The sequence below is a fragment of the Paralichthys olivaceus genome, chromosome 14, assembly GCF_024713975.1.
Source record: "Paralichthys olivaceus isolate ysfri-2021 chromosome 14, ASM2471397v2, whole genome shotgun sequence".
NCBI classification, from domain to species: domain Eukaryota; kingdom Metazoa; phylum Chordata; class Actinopteri; order Pleuronectiformes; family Paralichthyidae; genus Paralichthys; species Paralichthys olivaceus.
In genome coordinates this window covers 22,817,881-22,841,421 of record NC_091106.1, presented here as the reverse complement: position 1 = coordinate 22,841,421, position 23,541 = coordinate 22,817,881, and the positions used below count along the sequence as shown (strand labels likewise).

General features: G+C 42.6%; 1 protein-coding gene across 3 annotated transcripts in view; it reads left to right on the top strand.

Annotated features, from left to right (window-relative positions):
* The window catches only part of gfra1a (gdnf family receptor alpha 1a), a 76,378-nt gene that overhangs the window by 26,223 nt on the left and 26,614 nt on the right, over positions 1 to 23,541 (top strand). The gene's annotated exons all lie outside the window — the stretch shown is intronic.

Below are 23,541 nucleotides of genomic sequence, written 5' to 3'. Positions count from 1 at the left end.
AAATGTGCAGCAGTGCAAAGACAAAACAGAATCAAACATTAACTTCATCACCGGCTTGCAATGCATCCTGGGAAAGGTTGGATCTATTGTTGCTCGGGAATGGAACTGAGTTCTGTAGTAGTACATTCGTAGTACACAGCAAGTTTGTGAATTACCCTCGAGATGCATCTGGTCGTGTACATGAACACACTAAATAGCATGTACACGTCAAAGAGAGATCATACTGTGGCTTTCTGGTTGAGTTTAGTTTATAGAGCTCAACTGAACTCTGTCTGTCTGATCCCCTTTCACTCTATTTTCTTTTAACTCCACATCAATATATGAGGCAGATAAGTAAACAAGGCAGTTATCAGGCAATAATCGTGTGGTGTCTGCAGGAGTCAGGCTATTTTTAGATTTCACTGGACAGAATCTAAAGATAAAACTTGTGAAAAATATCTAGAATGATATATATGTTAATATACGAGAAGCACACCTCAGTATTTATTGGTGATAATACATTTGCAAACGCTTAAACCCACACAAATACCATTTTATCCCCACGCTGCAGCAAAGTCTGAGCACATGGTGGAGGAAGCAGGTTAAGAGGAAATAAAAGAAGAGGGGGAGACAAATAGAGACAGAGAAATAACAATAGAAGACTTTTACTTGTGTATTTTATTGAATCATTTATTTTACCCCCTTCAGACTTATAGAGGAGAAGATTTGTTAAACAGAAACATACATTTATTTATAGTTTAGTTTCTTCTTTGCAATCAAATGTTCAAAAGACAAACAGCATTTTCAGAATAGTGGCACAAATAATATTTCTAACAAACATGTCTCTGCTCTGATAACATGTTGTATTTGTAACTGAGATTCATTGTGTATTCTTGACGGATTGCTTCACACCCAGATGTTTTGCTTCACTCAGTTTTTTTCTATTTTCTATTAGCTGGTCTCAACAATGTGGACATTGATTGATGCTCGAAGGCTGTTATGGTTATAGACTCTGTTTTTAATGTTCACACCCGCTGCCCTGTGAGCTCATTGATTTGTAAACCTGTCCTGTACACTTCACACGTCAGGGAGATGATTACTCACTTTCATGCTGAAGATGTGCCAAACAGGACAGTTGTAATGAACATATATATATTTTTTTTTTTCAGATCCTATGTTCTCAAAAGAAAACACAAACATTTCATCCTTCGTTGAAGACTCTCACCCCTCTGGGGGACGGGGCGAGTGAGCTGCGGTAGCGCAATTCATCCAATAAAAGCTCTCGGTGCTTTTTAGCTGAATTGTGATGCTGGTGCAGATATTGAAAGTGAGATGAGTGTGTCTCCCAAATGAAGTTTAATGCAACAGATTGAGGCGGGGAGTGTGTTATTGCTTTGTTGCTTGCCTCTTTCCAGAGTAATCTGTTTAGGCGCTGACACTTGATCTAATCAGCTGCCTCACAGTCGGATGGAGAGAAGAACATTTACTTCTGTGTGGGCACAGTGGTGTGAACGTGTAGAAAAGGTGGATTTATACACATGAAACAAACAAACACGGATTCACAGACGTGTAAATGTGCACACGGGCACTCGATTGCACAATCACATGCACACTCTCCCACTCAAAGTGTCAATTAAAGTTGGAGTTGCTGCATCTGTCCCTTCAGGCGCTGTGGCAGGATTCATTTATATGCATTAAATCTGATGCTACTAACAAGAATCCTAAAGGACTTAAAGGACATTGGCTTAAAAATTCAAGTCAACAGCTCAATCATGACCTTGTAAAGCAGCGGATAATTCAAGTTCCCCTCATTCAATTGCTCTAAAAGTCACTTAGTCAATGGTTGTACAAGGATAAGGAGCATTAGGGGTTTACAAAGACACAGTTACATGTCTCTCAGGAACAACTGTCGACACATTTGATCTGGTTAGCTTTGCTTTCACGTTGCACTTTGTAATTCATACGTACTTTCTGTCGTCATCACCTGCGTGGGCTGCGTCTACCTCTACTTGACTCTGATTGGTTCGTAGACGCCGTCAGACGTGGGCGTGTTGTCAGTCGTCTTTGTATTTGAAATGAGAAATTGAATACAGCTGTAATTTGGTTGCTATAGCAATATCATTATGGTATTATTACCAGCATCAGCACCTTCAGGGGCAGTACTCCACAGTACTACAGTACTCAACACCAGTTCAAATGAACGTCCCCGTGGTTCAAACATTAAATATCATCGGAGGTGAAGAGTGCAGCGGCTTCCTCTTCTTTTTCTTCCTCTACTGTTTAATCTGTCTCTACTTCCTGTGATTGATCCAAAAAGTCCAAACTATCCCAACAACAATTCACCACAGTGAAACATACAGAGAGTAGTCATTTAAATGCTGTTGTAACTGAGAGTTATTTATTTTCTTCACTCATTTAGATGCCAAAACATATTTTGATCTGCATGTCAGTGTTATCGGAAACATCAACCTGTTCAACCTCTGCACTTCTTAAAATACCTGGCTCACATTTTAAAGTGATTACAATTGTTGTCGTGTACAGTTTGTGTAAGTGGCGACTGCTTTCTGGAAGGATCTATCTTGCTGAACCCTTCTGATCACTGATAAGCTTTGACATTGATTAATTGCTGATCATTTAGTTCAGCAAGTCAGTTCCCTGGTATGAAAATGAAGTTCCCACCGTTAGTGAATTCTGGGTCATTAATCATTCATCGATGATGCTGTGAAATCCTGACAGAATTAGCATTCGCCCTTCTTCCTGGAGAGCAGAGATTTATTCTTCCTCCTCATCCCGAAGACGCCACGGTGTCACGGACATCAGCGTGTCAGCACTTCTGCGTGTTGGCTTGATGGAAAAATTAGCGCTCGCTTTATATTGTGTTGTCGAGTACTGTCTCGTGGATCTTTGCCCCACGTTTTGTCAGAGTTGGTTTTTGAAAAGATTTAGTGAAGAGAGGAAGACAGAAAAGGATTAATGAAGGCGTAAGTTCAGGATTATGAAATTTCACATTTTCCAGTGGATTTGAAGGAACTAACAGTCAAATACAGACGACACCTCCTGAGTGTAAATGGTTATTTTATTATTCTCCACAGATAATTGCAGTATATTATATTCCTTACTTTAAGCCAGATGGGATATGTAACCCCTCCAGCAAGTCTACCGCGGGGCCTTTCTGGTTGGGACTTTTTTAATTTGGATAAATGTGTAAATTTAAAACCATTTTAATGAAGATCAATCTTTATATCTTCTGTATACTTGGATACTCTTTCTTCGACCCTCGTCTGTTAATCCTGCGTCCTGTGACTTGTTATAGATGCTTAGTTTATGATTCGGATGCTGAACTTTAAAAACCGCTGTTTGGGATTCTGCTACCTGTAGTCATCAGTCCTCAGGTCATCATTGTTCAGGCCTGACCCCTCCCTTTCCCTGATCCAATCTGAATTGTCATCTTCTCAAGAAATACTTCACGTCCCTCGCTCCCAGCTGAATTACATCCCCATCTCTTACATCTGCCCCCCTCAACTTGCTTCACTCGGCTCTGATCGTTAAGTAGAAATAAATCCTTTCTCCCTTCAGCACTTATTCCCTCTCCTTGCACTTGTCTGTCATAAAAAAAAATCTTCCGTTGTTCAAAGCAAGACTTTCAGCAATCTTCTTTGAGCTAATTAGACTATTTTAATTACTTTTTATTCGTCTGTTACACTGAGAAATGCATGAGGGAAAAAAAAAAAATACAAAACTTGAAAAGCTTGGTTTGTTGTTGCAATAACCAGGTTTGTCTGAGATTATACAAATAAAGACAATTTCAAACTGTAGGCAACAATCATTGGTTCCCCCGGCAACTACTCACCATGGGTACAGGTCTCACAGCTGCTGTGCAAACACCACACAGCTCGGCGGTTGTGATAAGCTGCATTCCAGTTCAGTGGCTGCATCCAAGAAAAGCAGACTCCTTTTTCTACCAAACACACAGAACACAAGAGTCGGACCAATATAAAGTTTGCCCAATTCATATGGAGTTTTTTGGCACCAATGCTGATTCCGATATTTGGCTTATGTATAAAACCTTGGGAGGAGATTCAGTTGGTCGTCAACTATTTTTGACCACTAAGATTTGAAAGCTGTAGCGTAAATCTTTTGTTATGCTTGTCGTATCATTTGTACATTAATTTAAACATACCACTGCTGTTACAAGGGTTAAGTGTTAAAATAACTTATTGCCTCATAAAATCAAGGTTCCCTCTTTGTAAAGTTGGTTTCTTTTATTATCAAGAACAGACCTTTATTGATTTTAATTAAATGAATGGCTTTATAAAGAGATCGGTATTTCTGCTTCCTTTTCCTCCTTCTTCTGTCTTATTTCCTCTACTCTTCCCCCTGTATCTCCTCACTACCTTTTCTTTCCCTTCACTCGGCTCATATCTCTCCCTTTCACCCTCAGGCTCTGATTCAGTCCAATCTGAGCATTGATTTTCCAGAGAGCTATCGAAGTTGTCAAGGCCAGGCAGAAGTGCTCTTGCCGGGCACAAGTTATGAGCGTTATTAAAAAGACGCTTTGGCAAGGTGGGCGCCAAGAATCGGATGACGGATAAGATACAAACACGTGTAGTTTTCTTCAACTTTGACTTTGCATGCATAAGTTATGTTGGGGTTTGAAGCAAATGATCGGCTTCATTATTGGTTAATTGTTAAATCTATGAAAGCTGAAGAAAAATAGCAAAACTTTCCATCACGTTGTTTGTGTGGGTGAACCAATATGTCACCTGGTGTATGATTGTGTGAAGGGGGAAAGTGCCTCCGCATTTTCCTCTGGAGGCAGAGGCAGGGCCGATGGATTTAATATCATGGCTGCTAGCGATCAGCTCGGGGCTGCACTCGACGTCCATATGCATTCAAGAGAGCAGGGCTGAGCAGAATTGAACTTCCTCTCTCAAGATGGAGAGCTTCGGTCACAGGAGTGGCTGCAGTTATTTGTGGTGTGTGTGTGTGTGTGTGTGTGTGTGTGTGTGTGTGTGTGTGTAGGTATGTTGATGGAGGCCGTAGCTAAGCTGTGCAGTCATTCATCCTTCCAGCCAGTCTGCCTGCTAAGCCCCTGTATTCATCTGATGCTGTTTACATCCAGCTGGGTCAGACCTTCCCTGCTCAGCCCTGCCACTGTCAATCTGTCCTGCAGCTCACCAAGCTGCCAGATAAACTGCCGCAGAGGCCTGAACATACAAACACACGTGTGCTATAAGAGAACATAGCACACGCACACAGAAATCTGGCAAAGTCTGGAAAAAACATCCTAATCTGTGGCCTGAAAATGTGAAATTGGCAGAATTTATGAATTGTCTGTGCGGAACTGCATAATGAGTTGAAATGATTTATATTGGGCAAAGAATCAAAGAAAATGGTGAGAAGGGACAACAACCATCCGGGAAAGACAAATTCTCCAAACTGAACAACCATCGATCACAGCTCAGGCAAATTTAGTCGCAAAAAGCCAAGACTTAATGTTTAAGTGTTGTTAAAAGGAGACAAAGTGCAAACGGCTCACTCCTGCAGTAAAGGCTTACGATGTACATCCACCTAACTGGACCTGCTCCTCATAAGGTTTATTTGATTTTAAAACATCAGCGTGCGTCCACCGTTGCCTCTCAGATTGTTTATGAAGATGGACGATGCATCCAGGGGGCGATTGAGACGCTTCACTTGGGGGAGCCATCATGTTGTCCATCTTTATGTACAGTGTAAGGTGACAACATATATTATTTATAGAGCCACTAACAGCCGCATGTCAGGAAATCATCTCATTACTGTAGGAAGAGCAAACGAGTAGAGATGAAACTGTGAGTCTACTGATATAAAACTTAATCAGCAATGAAACTCCAGTACTCGTTGAAGAAGAAAACATAAAGACTTCAGTAAGTTCATCTGCCGTGTGACTCTTTGTTCCTGAAGGCAAACGGAGGTCACACCTTCATCAGTAACACCGTGAGGCGACGTAAAAAAAAAAAAAAAAAGACAAATCCATGTGGAAAGTTTTTCCGAACACCAGTAAATGTTCACTCCATTTAGGCGGAAACCACAGACGTAAACTCCTGGGTGTAAAGCCTGTGGAAGAAACAAACAAAAAACAACATAATCTTCTTTTGTTTGTCTCGGAGCAGAGGAGGCATTGTTCGTTGGTTGTTAAATTCAGAAGCCGGGGAGAGAAGCTACTCGAAAAAAAATACAGAGAGCTCACACAGAGGGGCTCGGAAAATGCAGCTGAAAGGAGTGTAGCGGAGAAGGAAGCACGTTTTGAAGTATCTGTGTGGTCTTTGTTCTCGCTCAGTTGAGGACTGCTGGTATGATAATGCTTAGTAGTAGAGTAGAATACTGTTTTTTTTCCCTTTTTAAATGTGTGATAACTAAGTGGCTCGGGTATTAGGGTTTATTTCTAAGTGGCGTGCAGGCTCCATCTTTAAAGGCTACACAGCAGCATTAGCAGACTCACTCCGGGTGCTGATGAGTGATTCCTTTCTCTTTGCTCCTTTCACACACACATCCACTCTTAGACAGTAAAACACAAGGTTGAAACTCGAGCAGTTTGCAGAAAGCTCTCCCACACCTTCAGCTACGAAAGGAGCTATTCTCTTTCCTTCTCTTCCACTTAGCTGGGGTATTCAGTATCAGCTGAAACTTCAGCTTGGTCCTGTGTTTTTTTTCTAAGTACTAATGCAGGCATATTTATAGCAGAATGCCCAGGGGACGCCAGACGAGGCCTCTGGCAATGGTAAAACAGCAAATGTACATTTTCATAGGTTATTAGCCATTGATTTTCCCCGAGATTAAGAGGCATTGTAATGCTAAGCAGAAGAAATTGGAAATGTGTCCCGATATGCTGTTATCAGCTGGCTGGAGAAAGCTGGAGTGAGTCAAGGCAATGCCCAAGACATATAGGATATGGACTGACACACACAAATCTGCAGGCAGGAACACACGCACACACTTTGCTGCATAGGGGCACACACTCACAAAAAACCCAGAGACACAGTGCGGGTGAAATCTAAACAGAGGCAGAGAGAAACATAAATATATAGAGAGGAAGAAAGAGAGAGGCGGATGCCTGTTTAAAAAAAATCACATCTAATCAGCATACGAGCAGCCTCTCCAATTAGCTCCCCTTATTATTCCAATCTGTAAGATGGAAGGGAGCACAGCAGAGAGAAATCAAACATCCCCAGGCCAAGCACATTTAACATATCCTCTCAGGATGGCAGGGAAGCAGGCGGCGGGTGGGAAGGCAGGCAGGCGGGCGGGCGGGCGGGCGGGCGAGCGAGCGGGCGGGTGGACTGGGAAATTAAACAGGAAGATTTCCAGAGAGAAACACGCTGGCTGTGTTCTACACCTGCAGCCATCATACTGCAGCGTGATGGAAATCTGACAGAAACAGTTTGGTGTGTGCTTGTTTTATCTTCCCTCGCTAAATGCTGAAAAATATCCACACGCTGGACGACGGCCAAGAAAGTAATGGAATCTGAGAGGCAGGGTTGTTTTTTTTTTCTTTCAGTCCACTTGGAGTGCACTTGGGTGGGATGACTTGCATCTGTCTGAAGGAAACTATCAAAAATGATAAGGATTGCACTTAACTTGTAGCCAGTGCTGAGTTCCACTTTTTCAACTCTGCTTGCACTGTTACTTTACCTCAAAGACTTTTGATTTAAGCCTTTTCCAGCTATTAAAAGTACGAGGCTTGAAAGATTACCACTTTCTTTTACAATACATGAATGCAGCTCTTTTTAGAGGAATGAAAAATGGCTTGTGGAGTCCGATTCAGTGCAGGTGGAGGATAATTGCAGCCTAGATGCAGAAGGGGGATTTGTTTCAATAGCCTTCAGTGTAATTGTACAGCTCGTTCTGAATCAGAGGATTTGGTACTTTTGAAAGTTAGTATAAGAACATTTCCTGTAAATTCAAGATAATGCATGGGTATGAAAAAATATATGAGAAGTCACATCCATTAATGACCCTTAAATATACCCAGTATAGTATGATATGTGCCCCGTGAAGCTGAAGTTTCTCATTTGCTGTAGTTCTTCAACAACCTAACCCACAGAAATACCATGTCCAAAGTAACATGGCACATATACACATACTTGTACTGACACAATGCTAGAGTCAATACTTGTACGTCTTTATGATGAACCTTGAAGAAAAGGTTTAAAGCTTCTGTTTGCTTTCCTCGGCATTGTGATCCTCAGGCTGGGAAACAATTCAGCTCTTTGCTTGGATTGTTCCAATTAAAGGATGATCAGGAGAAAGTGAAGTTTTTCCTTCCATCACTGGGAGGATATGTGGACTTTTGATGCTCTGAACCTTTCGGCTGGAGAAAGCATGCAGCCCCCACGAATAATAGAGTCATATATTACATTTTAGACTATGTTTGACTCTTTTTTTTTAGCTCTGCACTAAACCTCTTCCTCTTTTACTTTGCAAGACAAACACTATTTCTGGGACTGTTATTTGTTATTTAAATAGACTTGTGATTCAGCAATTACTGAATTCCACTAGAACTTCTGTATTTCAGTGTGATTATTCCCCTGGTTTAACAATAATACACCGTGAGAAAAGAAACTCTGCGAAAGATTGATTAACGGTGTTTTTTTAATGCTGTACACAATTCTGTGTCTCACTAGGACTGAGCTGATAAAACACTCATGATATCATCTCTGTTGTTTCATAGTGTCACAGAGATGTTTAGTGAATTCCTGCAAAATATATGTACAAGTAGCATAGATGCATAGAGTGCACGTGCATGGAATTTGGTAAAAACAACATATTAGAGTATTTACCAAAAGGTTTTAGGAAGTAAAGATCGTTGAATAGCATCTAGAATTTAAAATCTGGTCACAGGAAAGGGGGAGTGTATGTTTTGGGGCCTCACCACTATTTGTTTTAATGTTTGCGTGTATGCTGCATGTGTGTAAGCATGTGCAGCTGTTTGACCCAGATCTGTGTGTGTTTTTCAAGGTCAGACCGTGTCCACCAAATTAGACAGTCAATAACTTGTGAAAATGCAATGGTCAGTTTTAGCCTGGAGGCGGAAAATCACATTATCGTTGGAGACACGGAACCGACAAAAAGAACAGCGTCTGAGTTGTTGTTGTTGTGTGAACATTTAAATCAGTAAAACCAACACTTCTCCCATGGTTTTACTTTTTTACATCTTCTCAAAGTTTCCCTTCGTTCTCCGTCGCCGCTGCCATCTCCCAGTCTTTCAATCGGAGATTTATTTCACATTTGTCTCCAGTGCATAATGTTTCCGAGTGTCTGCGCTGCAATATCAACCTTATTGAATAATAAATTAGCCTCCCTGTGAAATGCCTTCAGGTTAATGGACATTCAATGAATAAATAACAGAAAACTCAACACTGAGTTAGAGAACAGGATATTTTTTAGTGATTATTTTAGGCCAAACGAATGAATTCTTTTGTGTACTCAAATTGCAGTTGAGTGCACTGGTTGCTTCCGATTTTAATTAATGCACTGGGGTCTTTAATATGGATGTCGGTTGAGCCATATTGTGCTGGCAGCAGTTAAAAGAGAATTACTTCTCTGCTCTGACATTGTCTCTTTTAATTGAATAAATAAAGCTGCTCATGCTCAAATAGATTTTTTTTTCTTCTCATAGTGAATATTAGAGCCAAACTGGATAATAAAAGGTAAGTTTGATTAGCATTCTCACATAAGTAGCTTGAAGAGAACTGGAGGAATATAATAGAGCTCTGTGTTTGCTGTGATATGCTGCATTCTTCAGATTATTATTTATTTATGTCCGCGTTTTATCTTTAAGGTCTTTCACATTTGCACCATGTGTCGACCCTTGTTGCTGTTTGCCATGTCTGCCTCCACCCGTCACTGTGGCCCGCTCCCAGGTGAAAGAGCCCTCACCTTTTCTTTAATCACACGTCGGCCTCCTCCAGAGTTCCCAGAGTTCACAGGAGAGCACCTCTGTTGTTCCCCCTCAGCCGCCATGTTCCTCTCAAACACATAAAAAGCCCAGCGGGTTAAACCGTCAGATGCCACTTCCATTTCCTCCACTTCAATCACCAATCACAGCCCCCCTGACGCTGCCATCTGTCTCCGAGGCAAAGTGTAGAGGGACGGAGTGAAGGGTCGAGTAGACACACTTCTACCTCAGATAGAATTGAAGTCATAATTCACAGCTGGAAACCATGTCAGGAAATGTTATGTCTGAGAAACAAGAGCAGCTCCCACTTTACGAATGGTCCAGGGAAACATATTATTTAAGTGCTACCCCAGTGCTGCTGAAGTGCAGTGATAAGTCAGGTGTTTTAGCCACACTCACGAGCACCACGGCTTCTGACATTTCATTTAGCCCGTCACTTTTGATGAAACTTTCCCTCTCAGGCGTCAGAGCTGGAAGTTGTGGATCCCAGGTCTGCAGTTTTATTTTCTTCTCTCACTTTCAGTCGTTGATCAAAAACGCTGACGGTTGAAACACGCTGTCTGCACATAGACAAACATGCAGATGTGTTTCCAAAGGAATTTCTGCGTCTGCGTTAAATCCTCCTCGAGGCATAAAATCTGATTTGGATAAAATCGCCTTGTTTTAAAAGCAGGATTGTTTTAGTTGTTGACTCATGGTCACTTATCTCACCTTTCTCTGTGCAGAAGAACTTTGCACTAGCTGCCTCACCTGAGGCATTTATAAAACATTTAGTAAAAACACAAAACTTGTCATTAGGCTATTTTCATTTTTAAAGTCCGTCCATGTTCAGGCTCAGAGTTCAGGCAAATAATGAGGCTCATGCCCACAGGGCAGAAGCCTGATATCACTTAGTACTTAGTAAATCCTCCAGTATTACTCATATCAGAGTTTTTCATCTTCCCACACAACAGAAATGGTTCCTCACCATCGTCCCTTTCCTCAGACAGTTCATTGCTGCAGCTCCTCTTTTCAGCCTCTGTCTCAAACACTTGGTTTTAGCTCCTGTCTCTTTAAGACCCACCTCCTGATAAAGCCCACTCTGTTGTGATTGGTCAACCGCTTCCAGTCTGGTGCCTTTACTTTACGTGAATCAATCAGTGTCGCCCGATCTGAAGTTACATGTACCTCAACACGGCGTATTAAGCTATAGTCAAACTCACTTCATGTACCTCAGAGGTTTCCTCCACAAGATCAATGTTCTTCTAAGCAGAGCACCAAACCACTAGTTTTACTAATGTGATGTTTTTCATGCCATCTCCTCCATTATAGATTTTATAATATCTTATCAACCCTCCCTTTGATATTTAGACACAGTAATGATTCCAGCCAGGATTGCTCAAAGGCATTTTTATCTAACGCTCGTGCTCGTGCATACGAATGACCGACACAGTACATTTTCCCATCGCGTGCTCAGGCCCAGAGCCTCTTTCTGCATCAGTTGCACCATTGAGCAAAATCCACCCACTGTTCGGTTCATCCAGTCCTGCTCCGGTAAAGTCCCTGGGTTTGGTCGGATCCTCTCTGAGCCTCCAACTGTAGAAAATAAATCCACCTCCCCCAAGGAAACAGACAGACAGCTCATTTCCTTTGCCCACAAGTCTGCAAGGCCATAGCTCACCGACATGGCTAAAAGGATAGAGAAATAGATTGCCCAACAGCTTGAGCACCTGATGAATGGCCGCTCAAGCAAAACAACAGGGGACCTCTGCTCTCTCCTGCTGCCTCTGTGCCCCCAACACCACACTGTTTATCTTCTCCATCATCTTTACAACTCGGGAACACTTTTTTTTTTTTTTTGCTCGCTGGGGTGGAGCGTCTGACATCTGGAGCGTCTCCACACGACGGAGGAGTTAGGAATGAATATATGTTGGCAGAGGCGACGGGTTTCTCCTCGGATAACTCGGATTACAAGTAAAAGTAAACGTGTAGCAGCAGCAGTATCTTTACCTTAATCCTCGAGGGAATCCTGCGGAAGTTGGAGGAAATCACCTCAGAGAATATTTATTTGATAACTTTCTTGGATCACATGAAACAAACTGTTCATTTAAATAGTAGATATGAAATCAAAGTGATGCAAAGTCGAATAATACGTCATACGTGCACCAGCCGTTTTAACAAAAGCAACGAAAGGTAAATATTCTGCAGTGCACCGAGAATCGATTTGTCTTTTTACTGTCGACAACAATAAAGCAGCAAACCACGTGGGCAGTCTCTCCGTTATCTGGTGTGACTGTGGGGGTTGATAGGTCACAGGAGGGTTCACTGTGCGGTCGCTGCTCCGTCGTCACAGAGCTTTTCAGGACACTGTTTGAATAACACTGTCAGGGGACGAGGCTGCAGCTGATGGATGAGAGAGCAGGTTTTACAAGTTAGAATCCAAGTGTGTGTGTGTGGGGGGCCTTTCAAACAGATGAGGATCTATAGTGTGACGGTCTCCAGGTGTATGTAGACGTTAGATCTGTGGAGCGTCACTCGTTCCTTTATGACCTTCAGCATCATAACAGTTGTCTATATATTGGACAGGAGAGATTTTTATTCGGTGACTAATGACAGAAGTTTCTAGTTAATGCAGTTGAACATGCATTTTTAATTTTTTTAAATATTTGATTCCATCATCACTGATATCAGTTATTATAACATACTGAGAGAGTTTATTAGGTAGAAAACAAGAATATATAGTTTTAAACATTGAGACCAATGTTTATAACGACATAGTTAAACTCTCATGTGAAGAAAGTTTTAAAAATCTATGTATAAAACTATACATGTAATCTGGGGAGAATCACTGATGGTCGAACTCTTGTTCGTATAAAACTTTCCAGCTTTGACGATTCATATTCTGACCGTGTTGATGCCGTTCTCCACCTGTTGGACAGCAACGAAAGCATCAAGATGGAGATAAGACTCTGGTATCTTTCACAGCGTGGATTGCTGCTGTTATTTATTGCATCCAGAATCACTTTAAAGTTCTTTAGCAGATAAAAACCAAAGATCTATCGCAGAAGTTTTAGTTCTGCCTGCTTGCAGCTCTTCAGGATACAAATCAAAATCGTTCATCAGCAAAACAAACCAAAAGGGCAGTGACCTTTGAGGGAAAAGTGCCTGTGGCTGCTGCATGAATATCACTGGACAGATGCAGGATTGTGTCAGAGATGCTACAGGAAGAAGAAGAATATCTACACGGAGCTTCTCCCTCAGCAGCTCACTGTCTTTATTGTTAAATTTTCATTAGCTGAAGGATCCCTTCAGTTGTCGTGGTCTTGTTTGTGTTTAAAGTTTACTTGAGGGGGTCGTATGTGGAGACCTGAGCCCCTTCATGACATCAGAGTCAGTAAATGCAGTCGCTCACTCATCTAAACAGTCATCCTCACACCCACGTCCTCCCAGGTCTGTCATTTTGAGTCTCCTCATCACCTCCTCATCACCTCCACCACATCTACTCACTGACAATTATAGAACTTCTCCAAGTTGTCTTCCTTCAGTTTGGTCTCCTGGAGTTTCTTCTTTGAGAAGAGCACAAGGTCTTAAAATGCAAATACCAGAGTGCTGAAGCCAAAGGTGCGCATAAAAAGTTTGACCGAATACGAGAGACGTCCACGAAAGGGCCCCACTGAGCAGACAGAACCAGAAAAATGAATAAAAAACTTTGAATCATCAGCGAGATGATGCAGCGGAAAGACAGGCTGCTGTGTCGGGGGCGGTGGGTGGATGTCTGCAGTACATCTGCCTTCAGTCCCGACACTGTTTCACTGGAAGTTTTCATTTTCTTCATTTAGTTTTTCTTGCTCATTTCTTCGCCGAATCCAACCAGTTTGTATCAAATCTCAAGAAAAGTTTTACATTTTATCAACTAAAAGAGCAAAGAACCAAATCAGGGGAAGATTATTCAATTTCACGTCATTAAATCATATTTTCTAGAGCTACGGAAGATAATTATCCCGATGACGCCCCCAGATCATATAACACTGCTGAACCGAAACCCGATTGAAAAGAAATTAGAAAAAATAAATGTTTTAAAAGTTCAACATGCAGAGCCCAGTTTATCCGTGGGTGAACTAACTTGTTATTTGTGTGAGTTTATGTTTTTTCTCACTAACTCAGTCAATTATGAATTGTTTCAGTAGAGGACCCAGAGCCTCTGGAATGGCTCCATGTGTCCCTGATAAATGATGTAACACTCGACTCAGTCTCCTGCAGCAACGTATCGAAATAAAAGCGACACAGGCCGGAGGAAATGGAAGGAACAGGCAATAAAAGTGTGGATAGGCCGAGGGGAGGTTCACGGGAGACAGAAGTGGAGAGAGTGAGGTGCTGAGGAGCAGTTAGCAACAGGAAGACAAACAGAGAGAGAGACTTAAAGAGCGACGAGAGCGACAGCGTGAAAAGGATTGGATTAACAGCTGGCAGAGGTGATGGCTCCATCGGTGCCTCTCCAGGCGTGCTCTCAGAAATGGAGTGGGCTCGACTGTGCTGAGTCCTGCATAATAGTCTCCGGTGCAGCTCTGAAGGTCCTGATTAGCGAGCGCCGCCGAGACCGACTCTGGGTAAAGTGTGCGTTGATGAATACAAATCTGCGACGTGGCCTCGGCCTCCGTGGGATTTGTTGAGCGAGCGGATCTAGCGGCGAGGTAATCAGGCAGGTTTATCAGCGGGGGTCTCGGCTCAGTGCGAGATGGATGCGGAGATGCTCAATGGGCCCTCTACTTAAATCACCTCCGTGGTCAGCAGCACAGTCAGACTGAAATCAAATGTTGATTTGTTAAACACTTCAGATGAAGTTCTGATCTTTTCTAAAGGACACCCCGCACACCGTTTCTTCTCTCCCTCGTCTGTCTCCCTGTCCCTCTGCGTCTCAGTCTTGTTGTCGCTTGTCTCTGGTACAAGGGCGAAGCATACGTCTCCGTGTCAGCAGCTGTCTGCGGGACTGCGTGCCCTTTCACAATAAAACTAAGAGAAACACGAGGCAGCCGTTTAAAACCTTTCAGCCAAGTGACCCTTACACGGCTCGCAGGCCTCGTCTGCCACTCTCCCTGTCAGAATCTGGGATTGTGTTTGAGTTGTGAGCGGTCCCACTGAAGACTGACTTCTCCTTGCAGCCCTCTGAGATCGTGTTTGTCAAAGACGGATCGGCAGAGCTTCTCATTTAGTTGCACATGATGCTAACAGCTGTCGTTCGTGGTGAAGTCCTCAGTTTCCCTCTGCTCACTTTGAGAAAATCTGAATTATCTTCTCGTTGTGCTCCAGGAAATGGTAGAAGTTGTCTGTACATACGCACGACATAATAGTTTTCAAATTTCACCTTAAATTCAAAGACATTTAAAACACTTATTTGCCCTATTTCATCACCAATTGCATTAAAACAAATTTAAATATATGTTTTTGAGTATATTTTTGTCGACATTTACTTATTTATTTATCTATCGTTGAGTTATTTCTTTATTTCTTTTTAATGTTGGTTTTGCTCCTCAATGCTTTTATGTGGATTTATATTTGTTTATGAAGCTAATACTCAGCTCCTCTGTTTGTAAATATCTCATTAAAGAATAATTATAATGTAATTAAGTGGTTAATAATTTTTGCTTTTTTATATTTTTTCTAAAGTTTTCAGTCGAAGCGTTAAGATTCAAGCTGCGTAAATATTTATTATCCGGCTTCATTATCAATTCATTAACTTGACCACAGAGACTTTTCCCTGGCAGGTATTTAAAATGTGTGTGTTGAGTATTTATCAAAGCACAAGAATAAATCACTGCATCTTTGCCCCTGATTGAAATTTCCTTATCCAGGGTTAACTTTGAACATTTCTTCTCCTGTTTTCTCTGCGTCTGATCCTTTCTTTCACCTCAAACTCCCCGAGTCTTAGCGTAGCTGCAGCAGTGATGAGGTGACCAGTGCCGAGCCCTCTGGCTGTAATGAGTGAATGTGTGCTGTCGATTACAGCAGATTAGTTCATGTCGCCCCTGAGGCTCATCCAGCCTGGAGCTAATGTCCTGTGTTTATCTTCCCAACACGAGCACATGGGGGAGCTCCCTCTCTCTACGTTTCTACTGAAACTACGCTCAGCCCCTCTGGTGATAACTTCCTTCAAACAAAGAGCTAAATACAAAAAAAAAAAGCTGAATGTAAGGAACAATACCCCAAAGCTGAGTTTGAACGAGGAACCTCAAAGTATTTTTTATTTGAAAGACCCACTTTTCAGGAAACTGCGTCTTATAATTAATGGGCTCTGCTTGTTTTGGCTTTTAACTAAAACCCATGTTATTGTTTTTTCTCACAAACATTTTACATTATTCATTTCAGGATAATATTTGATCAGTACTTTTAAAGGATCTGTCAGAAACTGCTTCTCGTGGAACATCATCTGGTGCAAATCGACAAATTCCACTTAAAGGCTGATTTATGTCAGTCACAGATTCGAGGTGCAGTGTTCCATCATATTGATAATCACGCAACAACTTTAACGTGCCGTCTATTTTTCTAATGATCGCCATCAAAGCTGAACGTATGAAACAAACCTTTACTCGGTTGGTTAATGGACTAAGTGGTAAAATAAAATCCCCCCTCTGTTTCGACTGACAGCGCCTCAGGCAAGGCATCAGCCGGCAGTTACCATCACACGAAGCGGTCAGCTATGCCGATCAATGTCATTGATCAGGTGCAGAATATGAGATTGATCCGACAACGAGGGGAAACCAAGTGAAATGGCTGTTGAGCGTAATGAAAGTTTGTCTGGTCTGAACTCCAACAGGGACTACGATCCGCTCGCTGTTGACGTGCTCCCGTTTTGAGAAAGCTCGATTAAAGTGAGTCGTCTTTACAAGCGCCCCCTGCGAGGCTGTGATTTGCCGCTGTGACTTCCTGTGATTCAAGCAGATAGGAACGTGTTTGGGTGATTTGTTTCTCATCATCTCAATACACAGCGCCACTGACACAGGGGTCGATCCACCACACAGGATGATAGATGCCTTCATTCCTGAGATGTCAAGAGATATGGACATGTGTGTGTGTTTGTGTGTGTGTGTGTGTGTGTTTTATGCATTAGCAGATAAAACATCCCTCCCGTCCCGTGTAACCTCTGCTGTAATGGTTCTGTAATGAATATCCATAAACCACAGGCAGGGATCTGGACAACACTCAGCAGCCACACAGACACATAAAGGCAAACACACATATTTATGTGACTGCACTCACAACGAGGTGCAGTCACAACACATACACAAGTTTGGATGCACAGACCTCAAGGGTGCAAATGTACTTTTGACCATACACACACACACACACACACACACACACACACACACACAGTTTAACCACAAAGAAAACACAACACAGATTTCAACGAAAAGTGTCTGAAGGAGCCACATTATCTCGGTCCTGCCGATAAATGCCATCAACACCAATCAAAAGTCAGTCTTAGCTGTCAATCACTTCAGCTGTCAATCAGTCTCACCTCGTTTTAATATAACTTACTAAAAACAACATTTATCAGAAACATGAAAACTTGAACAAACCTCATTGTAGTAAGAGCTGACCTAAAATGACAGAAACCAGAAATCCCAGCCGCTAACATGGAGGAGGAAGTTCTGCTGAACTACACTGCAGCATGGCCACCAGGGGGCGATCATTATATAATTTGCCTTCACTTTTTCAGTGTGTGGAGTCCAAGTTTGAGACTTGTTTGCACTTAATACAACTTTGGACAACTTTTTTTTCTGCTTCACTTTCTGACAATTGTACTCCCACCTTGTTGTGATGGATATAAAAAGCTCAAAGATCCTGATTCACTCAGCGGGCGGACTTATAAAGTACGTAGAAGTGAAGCGCTTCAGCAGCAGCAGCGAGGCCAAATGAATGGCCGAGGTACTGGAGGCCACTGTTTATTGCCTCTGAGTGCTTTCTGTTTGGTTTTATTTTTATTGAATATATAGGATGGAGTTGTTGGGCAAAGCAAAGATAATGAGAGAGACGCAGAAAGACTAAAAGTAAAACGCGGAGGACGGCAAACCTGCAGCAATGTGAGGAAACACAATTAGATCCGGAGACCAAAAAAAGCATCTTTTATGAATAAAGCTCCTTCAAAACCTGGAAAATAGCTTCTCCACGAGCAACGGTACGTTTTTCTTTTCCCTGGTTTGAGATGAGACAGAATCTTCAGTCAATGTAATTAGACCACATCTGAGCACACTGACCCGTTGTTCTCATGTTGCCAAATAACGAGCGTGCAGGGGAAGTCATTGGTCAGTAAATGAGCCTGGGGTCGCCTGTCAAGTCATTAAGTAATCATTAACTAATCTCATTTAATCATGACCTCATCACCCGCTCACCCTCCTTCCAGCCCCCAGACCCCATCCAGCGCTGTGGAGATTGTTTTACTGACATTGAAGGCACAGATAATTACTGCCCATGATGGGAGGGGGGGGGTTACTACATGAAACACGCAGCTTCCTTTAACAGCCTAAATGTTTGATTCCTTCGTTAATTTCCCCTGTGTGAAGGCAGTGAGTGTCTAAATGGGACATAAACATCCGCACAAAACAGTTAATAACGACGCAGCCATTATTAGCTGATCATATCTAATATGTGATTGTAGAGAAATGGACATGTTGTGGTGTTTAAAGTGGAAACGAACTCACTAATAATTCAAAATGATTGTAGCTCTACCTGAGATTCACTGTGAGTGAAAGATGGCGGCTCCTCCTCACCTTTGTCTGTCTCCCCTTGTTCTCCCCTCGCTCACTTTGCTTTTCTTCCCCAGACGCCACTCTTTTTTGTTCTCTCTGTTTAAGTTCTCTCCCACTCTCTGTCCTGCCTTTTTTCCCCTATTTCTTTCTCCTTCCTCTCATCTCATCCGCCTTTGTCAGCAGTCTGGACGGTGTCTGCTGCACTCCTCTTTTTTTTCTCCTTATAAGGCAGCTTTCATACACTATCTGGCCATCCCGCCCTCCCCCCTGCTACATCTCAACCCCTCCCACCGTGTTTTCCACTTTCAACCTGCCAGCAGAGGTAGAGGAGTTCTCATCCATCTTCAGGCCAGACTTTGACGTGCCTGGATGTTAGATTAAAAACATATAGCCCAAAAGAAGTGGGTTGCATGCACCTAAAGTGTCTAAGACACAGCCTAGAAAATGAACATCATCCATCAAAAGCTTCCTGCGTCTCCGCAAAAGCTTGTAGACAAGAGAGCGCGCTCTGACGTCGGCCATCTTTACAGCCAATTATAAAGCGTCGGCAGTTTTTTTAATGAAAACAAAACAGAAACTAGCGTGAATCATGCATATGCATGTAAAAACAAGAAGAAGCACAAAGTCAGAGACAATAAAAGACACTTGTCACTCGTCTGATGTTTGGTCTTTAGATTGTCTGAGCGGTAGCCTGCGTCTTCTTCCTCAGAGATAAATCATATTTGAAGTGATGAGACTAATAACGCTGCATATGTGTTTGAGAAAGACGTTTTCATTCGTCCTTGCATCAAACCAGATGCGATACACGGACTCTTTGTCTGCGAATCCTGGGAACATTTCTTGTACAACAAGTTTGTAGCTGAAAGCCACTTCAACAGCTCATTGATCCAAAAGTTTTGATTTTGATGTATTTATTTAGTTTCGCCTCTTGTCTGTTCTTTAACAGCAATGATTTCTAACCTTTCTCCCACTGCTGTCCGCAACACGATGCAGTACACGATTATGTTTTGTTTATTTCACAAGGCGATGACAACAACTTAGCCTCTCTTATTCTGAAAAATCTCATCGGTAGAGTAATGATAATAAATGAGGGAACGCGCAGGGTCAGCTGGATTTGGAGTTCCCGCAATCTGTCTTGTGATAACATAGAAAAACATGTGAGATCAACCTCAAGACACAGATGGAGAACATGTGCATAGACGGAGAGGAGGTTTATCATAACAAGATGGAGGGAGAGAACGCAAAGTAAGTCCTGACACTGCACAGTATATAGAATGTGTAATTGGAGATTTAAAGGTTAATTATCAAACCTCCATGAAATTATGTTCCCAGTGGATAAAGTATGTGTTTAATCACAGTGAAAACAGACTGCGGCTCTAAACAAGTGAGATTCCTGTGGCCCTGTGTTCACTTGCCTCACGTGGTGGATCTTTTATTACATTTTTGATTTAACAAGCATCGGTGTTGCTGCGTTGGACTTCCTGTGCCATTGTAATCAAGACCTTCCTGCGTATGCAGAGGGACAGAAGCTTGGAGAGTTATTGACAGCTGACAGAAGGAAATAACAGGGATTCAGTGTTTTGCTCTAGGGCGCTTCAGCAGGACGTATTGAAGGATGGAACCAAGCTCACCTGGTTGTCTCTGTAACCAATCATCTGTCCGTCCATTCAGTTAAACTTTATCAGTCAGTGAATCGCCTGTGTTTGACACAAAAATCAGTTTTTTATCCCCGAAGACAGATCTATATAAGTTATTAACTATTTCTCATGCAGGTTAAGATCAGATGTCACATCTGACTGCCTGTAATCCCTCTGATCTATTCATCGGAACTCGACAGTGACGGTCTCCCTCTCTTTTCTCTCTCCACTGCTGTTCCTCAGTATCGATCTGAAATTCCTGGGCCTCCAGACGACTTTCAGCAGCCGTCAGCTCGTCCTGTCATAAATGAAAAGCTGGACAGAGTCCTCCCTGCTTTAATAAAAAGAAATAGAGAAGACAAGGCTGAAGGCTGAAGGCTGGAGTGTTACTGTCCTCAGTGTTCTGATCTTCACTGGTGTTTTTATTGGTCTGTCTTTCTCCATCTTTGCAGCTGACTCAAGTGTTTACAGTGTCAACAGTTTAATGTTCACGGGAACTGTGGCCCCTTTCTGCCTCTCCTCTCTCCTGGCTGTGTCTTTGTCTTTGTCTCTTCGCCACTCTCGAACACATGCACACCTGCAAGGGCACCTGCAGGACTAATTATGAACCAACAATAAACAATAACGCCCCAACCACCCTCCCTCCCCCCCCTCCAAACCTACCCACCTATACCCAGCTCCACTCCTGGCTGCATAATAAATTCACTGGCACATTGCTGCCACTATTGTAAATCAATCTGACAGACTCCGAGGTAAGCTGCTGAATACATTCATGTGCCATTTGCTCGCGCTGCAACTTGTACTCACAGAAGAGTAAACAGGCCATCCCGTTGTTAGATGTCCACATCCATCTCGGCGGTGGACTTTTTAATGTTCCGAGAGGGACCGCAGGTGGGTGATGGCAGCAGGGTCGGGAGATATTGGAGTCTTGGGAGCGGGGACGGGCGATTTGAGGTGGGGCCCGGTGGTAAGAGATGGTGCAGACAGAATGGCTGTATATATTAAACAGGGGGAAATGGGCTCTCAGGGTTTTGTCCAGATATGAGTGTGGCAGCTGGGGAAAGGCGGTGAGATGACACATTAGCTTTGAGGTACTGAGAAGTCAGACGCCGCAGAGCCTGATATTAAGATAGTGATTTGGATCTGGGGCATTGATAGTAAAAGTTTTACTATTGCTGTTTGTTGGACACCTTTAATGTTATGGTCAGTAGCAGTGGTGAGAGAGGAATTATATTTGTGTTGTTGCCAGGTGAGCTGTGAAGTCGGTCCCTGGCGCCTCGGAAAGACGGCGAGTGTTGATTGGTCGGTGGGTCGGTCGGTTGGCAGCATGTCTCTCAGCCAAGTCACTCTAAAGACTCATTGACGCTGATTGTGGGGAAGCAGTGTAGCAAATAGCAAGACCACTTGACTCAAGGAACAAATTACCCAAAAGGCTTTGCAAGTATGTAAGAACCACAGGCATCTATTTTATGTTTCGTTACCTGCATCACAAAGTATTGGAAATAGCTTTGGTCGTTAATTTCTCTCTTTGTGAAAAGAGACCCCCACTGTTTACAGCACAGCTTGTGTCTGTATTAAAAGCTTCATCATCAAAATTGCCTTCATTTCTTATTGTCGGAAATTCTCAACATAACTCTTCATACATTAGAGGGAACATAAATGTGGCTTAGGATGTTTACCCTCTAATAAGACACAGAATTTCAACAGTGTTTACCTGGCTGTGTTAGTAAGTCTGCGTGAGTTCGTACTTGCTTTAACTTTATCATCAGCATAAACAAACTCCAGTGAAAAGGTCTTTGAATATCAAAAAAAAAAAAAAACAACCAGGACATTTCTTCTGAAAGATGCACTGCTCTTCAAACTTTATATTTTATTCATTGTACTGTGTTCATGCATTGAGCAAGAAGCAGATACCAGTGGATAGCAGTGTTTCCGAGAGGCACTGTGAGAGGACAGATAAGGTACAGCTCCCCTGTGTTTGATCCATAAATTCTACATCGGGGGGGAAAAAACGGTGCTTGACCTCTCTGCAGACATTGTAAATAGTAGATAACCAATAGTTGCTGATGGTGTTGAGCCAAGGAAACATCACGGTGTTATCATTATAAATACGGCTGCTGATTAAGTATATATATTATTATTATTATTATTCTCAAGCGTTCAGTGCTGTGAAAAATACAACAACAAGACTAATACGCTATTTTTATTGTGAAGTTTTATGGAAACGTAAAAAAGTTGTAACTTATAATAGATTTTCTTTCTCGGACCTTATACATTTTTGATATCTCCCCCTCTGTACCCATGCAGCACTGACCTCCTGAGAAGTATTAATTCTGCACATGACAAGAAATTGTGCGTTGGCTGCAGGTGACTTGTGGTCACAGGCTTAAATCCAGAGGAGTGGAGATAGTGGCCCCTGTAGGGCCGGGGAGCAGTGTGGTGGGCGGTGTACCGTACAATACTGTACTGGAATGTGTTTGCGGAGATTATTAAAGAGCCATATATTTCTGCTGGAGCCCCACAGGACCTGCTCTTACCGGCTGATCTCCACGCTGGCAGACGGGTAATGAAACAGGCCTTGCTGGAGATTCATCACTGTGGAAAGCCAGGGCGACTCTCTCCCTCTGCCCTTCTCTTCCTCCCACTCTCCTCTCCCTGTTTTCTTTCTCAAGTTTGTTCTCCCTCCCTCTCTCAGTTTTGGTCTGGTGAACGTGCTGCAGTGCATCTGGCTCAAACTGAGCAGACATGAGCTTGCATCTTGTCGGTCCTCTTTCCCCGGCAGCATGACTGCGTTCGGCTCGTTGCCGGTTCTGCTCTCTGGTCACAGCAGTTTCAAATCACATCTTATCAGCCCAGCTCATCTAACTAAAAACCGTAAATAGAGATGGACGACAAGCGTCCTCTTCATCAAACTGAAGCCTACATGTTACGGACATGGATGCCGTCACCTTGCGGATGAAGAATGACGTCCGACTGTCTCGAACACGTTTACAAAGCAATGACAGTGGAGCATTAACTTCCTAAGCATACAGGACCGAGGGTGAGTCACAGGAGAGAACCAAATAAAAGCTAATAGAGCACAGAGTTAAAAAGTAGTAGGTTTGGGATGAGATAGAAGGAAAACATAAAGCTGAGGCAAGGGGAACTTGTGCCAACACTAAGAATTTGCCTTGGAGTTGTATTTCTCCTCTTTCAATCAGTTCCAGCACAATTTGGATCTAACGTGAAATTTCAAGCAGGAAAATAAGTTCCATGTATGAAATGG